Source organism: Chaetura pelagica, unplaced genomic scaffold (assembly GCF_000747805.2).
Source record: "Chaetura pelagica isolate M959 unplaced genomic scaffold, ChaPel_1.0 scaffold251, whole genome shotgun sequence".
NCBI lineage: Eukaryota > Metazoa > Chordata > Aves > Apodiformes > Apodidae > Chaetura > Chaetura pelagica.
Genome location: NW_009952271.1, coordinates 506,599 through 515,236, shown reverse-complemented (window position 1 = coordinate 515,236; position 8,638 = coordinate 506,599).

Genomic DNA, 8,638 nt, shown 5'->3' with positions numbered 1-8,638 from the left:
ATGTAGGGTCTGCATCACCCCCCGGGGGGGCTGGGGCTGTTTGGAGGGGGTGATTTAATGATTTAATGATAATTGCTTTAATGGACCGTGTCAAAAGGGGGGAGCGCGGCCCTGTCCCCTCTCCCGAGGGGTTTTGAGGGTGGCAGGGCAGGGGCTGTGGGAGGGCAGGAGCTGTGGTGTGTCACCCACCAGAAGCTGTCACTTGTGCCGGCTGGGGTAAAAGATGGTCTGAGTTCAAGAACAGAATCAGCCCCGGGCACGTTTTCCCGGCCGGGTGCGGATCCACGCTGCTCTCCCCCAACCTGCCTCCCCAAATCCCAGCCCAGACTCCTGCCCTTTCCTCCGCGGTTGGCCCCTGCCCTTCTTCAGCCAGGCTATTACTCATTTAAACGGAAACGAGGAGTGCTTGGCTTTAGGCTTTTTCAGATGTATCCTTCTTTCTCCCCACTGTTCGGGCTGACTTGACGGACCCACGCGCTGTGCCCGGGGAGGGGTGTGAGTGCCCATCACCCAGCAGAGCCTTCAGCTCGTCCTCCCCTGCCTTGGCACATCCCTTGGCAACCCCCTGCCCTAAAGCAGAGGCCACAGGAGGAACCCAACTCTCCTTTGCTGTTGTGTGTGTTTGCTGAGGGCTGTGATCACCCCCAGCCCCGGGTACCGCAGCAGGAGGTGACAGTGACCTGGCACCCGCAGGGCCTCTGCTGCCTGCCCGAGTGTCATCACTCATTTTAGGAGTTATTAAACCTGCCGAGAGCTCTAGCAAGGTTGAATCCTCACCTGAGACATTCCCAGCTCGTTCTGGCCAGCAAATGCCGTGTCCCTGTGAGGTTGTGAAGGTCGTTTGCCCCATCCTGTGCTGTTCCTGTTGCCCAGGGATGTCTCCGTGTGCAGGAAAAACTCTCAGTAGGACCAGTGGGCATTTCCCGTGGGGCCCAGGACATGCTGGGTCCCTCAGCATCTTCCCACACCTCAACCTTGCTTGTGGTAGGTATGACAATGGCAACCACACCAGTTTGGGCTCTTTCTCCACTTTAATTAAGGTCCTCTTAATTCTTCTCCAGTCTCCTTGCTGGAAGACCAATGGGCAGCTGCACCTGCATCCTGCCATTTTTTTAATCCCACTTATTGCCCCCAAATGAATACCCACTGGAGGGGTAAATAAATGTGTTTCCACCTCTTGCTCATTGCTGTTTCCAGGTTGCTGCCACGGCCTCCTGGGTGTGTGGGGTGATAAAGGGCTTTGCTGCAGTCGGGCTCTGCCAGGAGCAGGACGATATTTCCCCATTTTTGATCCTGACCAGAGACAGAAGAGGGTCTGTCTGGTGCCAGTTCCCTTGAATGTCTCTCTGGGTTTCTCTGGCTTTTGCATCTAAAAACTGCTGACAGCATTTTGCCTCATTTACTTGTGGTGGTAACTTACAGACCTATGAGTCTCCTGCCTGTGCTTGAGCATCATCTAAACTGTTCATCCCACAAGTCTTCAGGTCCCTGGGAGGTTGCAGATAGGTAATACCTCTTTCTTAAAGCCAGAGACAACTTCCATCCCATCAAACCCCCAAGGAGATGCTTAGACCAGTCTCTTTTCTGTGTTGATTTCCACTTAATGCCGATAGAATCTTGGGATCAACCTTCAACTGCTTTTTCATCCCTGAAGATAAAGATACAGCTACTGACAGTGTAATTAATTTTATTTAGGGCAAGTTTGTCTGTAATATACACTGACTTTTAAAAACCTCAAGAAGTTGAAACTAGGAAATGGGACGCTGGGAACTCCAGAAGGAGTTAAACCCCAGCTGAAAGCTGAAAATAGAGTTTGTCTCTGGCGAGATGTTGGGCCTCTTAGAACTCGTTCCTGTAGAGTGTGGCAGGGTCAAAGTTGTAAAGACTTGCAAAGATCCAAAGAAAGAGGCTGGGAAAACAGAAAGGTATTGAAGACCTGGTGTCTTTGGTCTAGAAAATTTGTTTTTATGCTGTTATTCCTCCTCATTGTAGGGATTTTGATGGAAGAAAAGCAGAGCATTTCCATGTGGATGGTCACACATAGCTGATGTAAATCAGATTTCTCTTCCAAAGTAGTTGGGATGCTGCCACTTTCTGGGTCTGTTTTTTCAAAATGCCCTGTTCTTTCCTTGATCTGTTCCTGCTAGCAGAGCTTTGTGCTGAGGCAAGAGATGCACTTGCGCGTGATTCATGGATTTCTGTTTGTCCAGTGAGTTTTCTTCCCTTGTACCTAAACCCCACTAAGGGTTTGGGATCACGTGCTGTTTCCATGCTGTCTGATACAACACCTGGCAGGTGCTGACTGAATGGAAAGAGGGGAAAACAAGTTGTTGTTTTTTTCTAGCAGGGGGAGAGCCATCCCTGGGTGATGCAGCAGTCAAGGCACTTTGCTAACGCCCTGGGAAGTGATCCCCAGTTGCTAAGCAAAGGCTCTGCCACGGAGCGAGAGCTGCAGATGATAAATTATGCCCAAAGGAAATGGACTCAAAGCACTGGGATAGGACTAACAGCTGGAACAGGCTTTCCAAAACTGCCCCATTCCTGGGAGCTTTTTGTACACCTGAGGGGTGCTGCTCTGTGAGTTTGCAGCACCTGAAGGTGCTTCGTGCCATGTGGATGACCCAATGCCAGCCATAATCCCTGCCTTTTAAGTCATCCTCTTGGAAAATTCCAGTAACTGCCCTCTTTAATTTAGAGGTGCAATATCTAATTCCAGCTGAATCCTGCTTATTGGGGTCAACGAGCCTCATTCCAACGAGGGCAGCACTAAATTCCTGTGGAAACTTGTTACGTGTTTCGAAATAGTGACTGAACCTTGGCTGGAGGTAACTTGCCAAGACTGGAAGGCAATCATGGATGTACAACCAATTGCTCTTCATGTGCCTGGTTCTGCCCTTTACTTTGCAGATTTGGTTTGGACCATCCCACCTCCATGTTTTCCCCCAGCAGTTGGCCTCTGGCACCCTGCTACAGGTTCAGTCTCCATGTCGTGTGGAAGCGATGGGTTTCTCCACCGCTCCCAATCACTTCCCCTTCCTGCTTGGCTGCACCCGCTGCCTTTGGCTGCAACTTTTTCACGGGGTTTCCCCTCCTTTCCTTGATTTTGGGAAGCGCTTGCCACAAGATGGCAGTGGGGTCTAAGGTTTAAGGCGAGGTGTTGGGGTGTGTTGTGGTCTCGGCTTCACAGCCCGGACCCAATCGTCCTGTAGATGGTTTTTCCAGATTAAGTTCTGGGGTAAATCTGATCTCTTCCTCACTCCCACCTTGTCTGTGCTCCCCCACGATGTTTAAATTTGGTATGAGAGGCTTCAGGTGGTCTAGAGGGTACTATGGCTGGAGGATTGGAGCTGATGCTCTCAACTTTATACAGCTCCTGGCTCCAACGCTTGCAGTTACTTGATGTTTGATGATGGCAGGATCAACCCATCTCATGAGGGCTGAAGTTGGGCTTTGGGTACCCCTCAGGCCAAGGCTGACCACATAAAGGGTAAAAACAGGGCTATCTAGGAGGTCTCTATTCCAAAACTGAAGACAAGGCCATCCATAAAGCTGGACCAGGCTGCTTGAGTTGCACCAGCTTAAAACAAAGGGATCCTCTGCATCATCCTGTGCTTCTCCATCACCTTTTCCCTCCCCCATAACACAGATTTGGCGTCCAGCTCCCCTGCTGTGGCCTTCTCCACCATCCCTGCAGCTGCGAAGGGCTTCTCTGTTGATGGCTTCACCCCTGCTTTGCTCCAACCACCCTGAGCATGGCAGGAGAGCATCTCATCCCCCTTTAGGGCAGCTGGGGCTGTGCTGCTTCCTCCCCCAGCCCATTTCTGGGAACTCAGCTGCCAGCCGGGTGGCTGAGTTGGGTTAATTTAGACATGATCTCATCATCTACCAGCCACTAAAGCAATATCGATCCTGCACTTGGTCTCCACGTGAAAAACGACCCGACTGCTTCCCTGGTACCTGTATCCACCACCCCTGGAGGCCTCAGGAGGCTGGAAAAGGAGCTTTTGCTTTGTTTGTCGACTACTTTGTCGGGGCAAATGTGGAACCTGCTGCAAATGTGTGACATGTCAAGGACAGGCTTAAGCTAAAGAAGGATGTTTTGGGATCATGGCTCATCTAATGTTTGATACTACCAAGCAGCTCTGCCTGGGGGAGTTGAAAGAGGCAGGTTTGGCTTCCTCAGAGTCCAATCTTTCTTTCTAGGTCTATCTCTGTAACAAGCAGCATCACTTCCCAAAGTTACGAGGAAGGGCAGGGGGGCAGCAGTAAGTTTGACATTAATTACTTCCCTAAAAAGAATGCTCCTGTTCCCTCCTTCACCCATCAGGGATCTGCTCCCTGGGCCAGTGTGTTCTCTGGGTCCTTCTGCCCAGGGTGATGGGCACTGAAGATGGTCAGGATTTTATTAGATGAAATTCTATCAGCATAAGGATGCAAATTGGATGAACACAGGAAGAACTGACCCTGTTCTTGAGTCCGTCCCACACAGGGAGGGAAATAAGTGGGACGGAAGTTTGACCAGGTGTTGTTTAACTTGGGCTTGGCCAGAAAATGTTGCAGAGGGAGTGATGGAAACAGGAGCTGGACCCTTGGCTTGGCCAATCTCCTCTAATTGCCTGGCTGGAGGAGCTGAGTCTGCGGCATGAAGCAGCAAAGGGTTTATTGAGTGAAGCCTGGAGACACGAGGTTGTTGCAGCCCCTGGAAGGGGCACAGGTCACCAGGTCCCTCGAGAGGGATGAGGTCTGTGCAGTAAGTGGAAGGATTTGAGAGAGAGAGAGAGAGAGAGAGAGAGGAGCAAATGTTTCTGGGCAATCAATGGAAACCATTTCCCTCCTTTTAATTTTTAATGGGCTGGAGTTACCGCTCCCCCTGCTTTCCTGGGGCTCGGGGGGGGGCTGGAAAGTGAAGTTGCAGGGCAGGGAGGTGGCTCTCCCAGGGGACACCGGGTAGCCCCTCTGCTGGAGGTGGCTGGCTGGCCCCAGCAGCCCTGCTGGCAGACACTGCCTGTTCCATCCTGTCCTCTTTGCGGGCAGAACAGCAGCCCTGGGACATCCAGAGCAGCTACATGGGGCTTTGCCTCCCACCTTCTGCAAAAAGAGTGTCAGGAATTTATATGGAAAGGTGTAAAATCACGTCCAAGGGCAGGCTGGATGGTGCTTGGGGCAGCCTGGGCTGGTGGGAGGTGTCCCTGCCCATGCAGGGTTAGAGCTAGATGGTCTTGAAGGTCCCTTCCAACCCAAACCAGTTTGGGATTCTGGGATTATCTGAAGGCTCTTTGGTTTGGAGGCTCTTTGGATTAATCAGAAGGCTGAGGGGGGACCTTCTCAAGCTGGACAAACACCTTAAAGGAGGTTGTAAAGAGGTGGGGATTGGTCTGCTCAATGAAGTTACAAGTGATAGGACAAGAGGAAATGGCCACAAGGGGAGGTTGAGGTTGGATCTTGGGAACAATTTCTTCCTGGAAAGGGTTGTCAGGCTGCCCAGGACAGGGGGGGAGTCCCCATCCCTGGAGGGGTTGAAGAGTCATGTAGCCATGGTACTTGTGGACGTGGTTTAGTTGAGGACTTGTCAGTATTAACAGTTGGACTCAATGATCTTGAAGGTCTTTTCCAACCGTGAATGATGTGGTTCTGTGACATGATCCCTCCCCCTTGTGAAAAAACGATGGGCAAGATTAAAAATATTCCCTGTGGTTTTTAATGAAAACTGGACATGTTTGGCTTCACCCTTCACTGCTTGGGTTTGCAAAGCCACGACAGCCCAAACCTGCCTGTCACTCTCATGGCTCGAGGTGGGTCTCAGCACCCTTGGTCTCCAGGGCCAGGATCAGGCCCGGGTGGGGACACAGAGCTGTTCCCAGCAGCCTCAGCATAAATTCTTCCTCCTGCCCTATTTTTAAAATGCCTCAGGTCACGAAGCTTTTGGTGCCTCCCTTGGGAGCCTGAGCCCCAGGCAGATGCATTTTGAAGCAGCCCTGGAACCCACCTTCTACCTGCCCAGGGTCTTGTCTGCTTGGGTTACCAAGCCCTGAAAATGGGATTTATCTGTCAGCTTTCAACCTATATCAAGGCTGTGATGAATTCTTCTCTCTCAGCTCTTCAATGCAAACAAAACATATGGATAAAAGGGAGCTGGGTTGTAGCAAACACCTTATGTTATTTTTCTATGGTGGCTCGTGGTTTGGAGGAGGAGAAGGGTCCCGTGTCTCACTTGCTGCTGTGTTTTTCAAACAGATGTGGGCATGGGTGGTGCTGCAAGTGCATGGTCATAGCTGCTCTTTATTTGACTGCTTTTTAGTCCCAGCAAATGTCATTTTTTTTCCTGTCACAGCTGTGCCATGGAGAAGGTCATTCTCTAGAGGAATTCCCCTGGGTGCTGAAGTCTATGAAAGTCCAAGGAGCTAGGAAGGACTGAAATAAGACCACAAGACCCTCTTTGCAGCTTTACTGAGGAGAAACCTCGGGGAGGAAATAAAAACCCTACCCAGGATACCTGCTTGGTTGCCTGCAGAGATGGTGAAGGTCCTGGAAAATATCTAACAGAGCTTGGCAAAGGGCTTCTCAAAGGGCTTCACACTCTTCTGTGGTCTCTGGGCTGGAAAAGATGAGGACTGCTTTTTTATTATTATTATTTTATTTTTAAATAGGGTTTTTCTACCTTTTTCTCATAGATATTCTCTGGGCATGTTTGTCCCATAAGTAGTAACATCCTGTAGCCACAAAGGAGGCACAAGTCCACGTGTGTGCTGGCAGGAGTCAGGATGCTCCATGCCCAGCTGAGGGGTTCTGGGAGCCACTGATGGTGATGCTTATATTTTGTTATCAGATTCATGTTTGGGACAAAGTCTGAGCTTTGTTTAAAACAACAGAGGAGAAGGGGAGCAGTGTCTCCAGCAGTGCAACCAGAACTCTGGGCTGTGTCCTGTGGGGTCTTCAGAGGTGTGAAGAGGAGGTGGTGGTTGAGTTCCTGAGGGAGCAAAGGGGCTTGGAGGGTCAGCACCCTGCTCTGTCCTGCTGATACTGTGACTTGTGGGCTCCCTGTCCTCAGGGTCTGCCTCGACTCACCAGGACATGGCCCTGAGCAACCAGCTCTAGCTGCAACATTGCCCACGCAGGGAACAGACCAGAGAAAGCCCAACTAAGTTTGTAAAGAAGTGGAAACTAGATGATCTTTGAAGTCCCTTCCAACCCAACCTGTGCTATGATTCTATGAAGCTAAATCTTTCTGAGGTGCTGGTGACTTTGTGCTCCTGAGTGATGAGCTCTTTGAAGCCAGACCTGCCAGGAAGGTGGTTGTGACTGGACCAGACCTCGAGGGTCCACCAAAGCTTGGGGGGGTTTGGGAGAACAGAGATGCCCTGCAGCCAGGGAGGGACAATCCTGGGTTTGGTGTGGGCTCAAGTGACATCCTGGCAAGGCTGTAACCAGGACTAGGTCTGCTGTCCCCACTAACCTCCCACTCTGCTGCCTCCACCAGCTTCAGCTGTGACTGCTGCTGGATGACCAGATCAATGAGACCTATTTGTTACCCAGTGGCTTCCTCTCTTCTTGGGTAGGCGTTTGAATCTGTCCCCAAAAATGTGTGTCAAGGGAAAAATGTTCCACTCTAGCACAGAAGAACTGATTTAAATCGTGTCAGCTACATAAAAATGCTCATTTCATAGACTTGTTTTGGCTGGAAAAGACCCTGAAGACTACCAAGTCCCCTCTGCTGTTGAGCCTCCTGGTAAAGCCACCCTTTGGTTTTGGGGGGGCCTTTTGTGACACACCCCAGAGCGTTTGGTTCCAGCAGGTCCAACTGCTCATTCAGTTTCACTGTCAATTAGAGCAGGAAATGAGAGGTGGTCCTTGCCTGAAAGCCAAGGAGCTGGGGAGGACCTGCTTCCCCTCCCCAAGGCTGCTGCTGGAAGGCCCCATGAAACCAAAGATGGGGGAACCTTGTGTATTGTCACCTGCACCAGGGCAGAGAAACCTTTCCTGGATTTTTCAATGGAGAACATATCAAGTGGAGCTTTCCTAGAGGCCTGTGATGGATGTCACCATGACAGAGCAGCAGGTGAACATGACATTGAGGTCTCCCTGACTTGCAGTGATGTGCAACTGCAGCTAGAGAGGGTAAAAACCCAAAAGCTGCAGATGTAGCCAAGCATAAATAATTTTTTCCCTTCTGTTTGAATTATAACTAAGGTTGGAAGAGACTTCAAAGATCATCCTGTTCCAACCCCCCTGCCATGAGCAGGGAACCACCAGAGCAGGCTGCACAAAACCTCATCTAACCTGGCCTTAAAAAACCTCCAGGGATGGGGCATCAACAACCTCCCTGGGCAACCCATTTGGGTTAAATCAGGTTTATTTTGCACACCTTTGGCATTTGTTCTGTTGGTGCATTTGTGAGTTTCAGATTTATGGGTAGGTAGGATGGGGTTGAAAAAAATAAAAATAGGCTCTTCATTGGGTGGCTTGGGTTGGAAGGGACCATAAAATTCACCTGGTTTGAGCCCCCCTGCCATGGGCAGGGACATCCACACTGAAGGGGATGCTCTTGTAGCAGCAAATTGATTGCAAGCTGGGGCTGTGACCAGGAGATTCAAAGAAGGTGAAGATACATTGGTAGAAAATGAAGTCCTAATGAACACAG